The following is a 1,060-nucleotide window of genomic DNA, read 5'->3' as shown; positions in this document are numbered from 1 at the left end:
AAATGTCTTTTGCCTCCTAGTTCTTTCCTCTATTTCCTTTTACTTTCCTTCTGTCCCACTATCATGTTTGACCTTCATTCGGTTCTCAGTAATTTCTTTCAACTACATTGCCCTTAAACCCCACCAGACATTCTACACCCTCCTGGCCATCAATTTTAGATCTCTTGTTGATCCCTTCTCGCTGGGTTTGTTGGATTCTCCCTTTCTTTGCCCCACCTCCCTCTCTCTCCTGTCCCCCTGGAACTGTTGGTCCTTTGTTTTCTCCTCAGGATTGTTTATCTTGCCTATCTTATATAGATAGATATGAAAAAAAGAAGGGAAAATTAAAAAAGAAGGGAAAATAATAAAAGGTGTGTGAGGGGCTGCTATAGATAGTTCCAGGTGTGTATGTTGACCCTTACGAATATTTTCCAATAGAGTCTGATGAGGTGCCAAGCCCTGTCCTCTGAGTCTGAAGCCTACTTTTGGGATTCCTTGGGGATTTGGTTGCTGTGCTCCCCTTGCTGCTCTGTTGTGCTCCCTTTGTGCATTGCCCCTGTGTGTGCGGGGAGTGGGGGGCATCAGGCCAGGTACAATTCCCACACTGTGTCTTTGGTGCTGTTTCCTGCAGCTCTGTGATTTCAGTGAGGGGACATTGTGTCTCACGTTGGGGCCAGTCCTATGATCCTCTCTGTGCCTTGGCTGCCCTGAGCAGGAATTTTGTCCTTGGGGCTTGGTGGGCTAGGTTGTGGTTCTCTCTCTCTCTCTTTCCATCTTAGTTTGCTTCCATGTGGCCTGGGAAGACCCACCACTCTCCCCAGGCTGTACCTTCAGTGCTGTCATCTGTAGTGCAATCTTCGGGGGGAGGTGGTTGATGTAGCTGGGATTGGAGTTGGCCACACAGAACTCTCTGTTAAGTACATTGTGTCATGCCAGTATGTTGCCTTCAAAGCTTGGTGTATCAGGTTGAGGTCTGATCTCTCTCCCCCTTTCCTGTGGCATTTTTAATCTTTTTTGTTTTTTAAATAATTTTATTGAGGGCTCATACAGCTCTTGTTGCAATTCATCCATCCATCCATCC

This window comes from Echinops telfairi, unplaced genomic scaffold (genome assembly GCF_000313985.2).
Source record: "Echinops telfairi isolate 266 unplaced genomic scaffold, ASM31398v2 ScPeMD7_7469;HRSCAF=8507_0, whole genome shotgun sequence".
Lineage (NCBI taxonomy): Eukaryota > Metazoa > Chordata > Mammalia > Afrosoricida > Tenrecidae > Echinops > Echinops telfairi.
Note: the sequence above shows the minus strand (reverse complement) of the source record.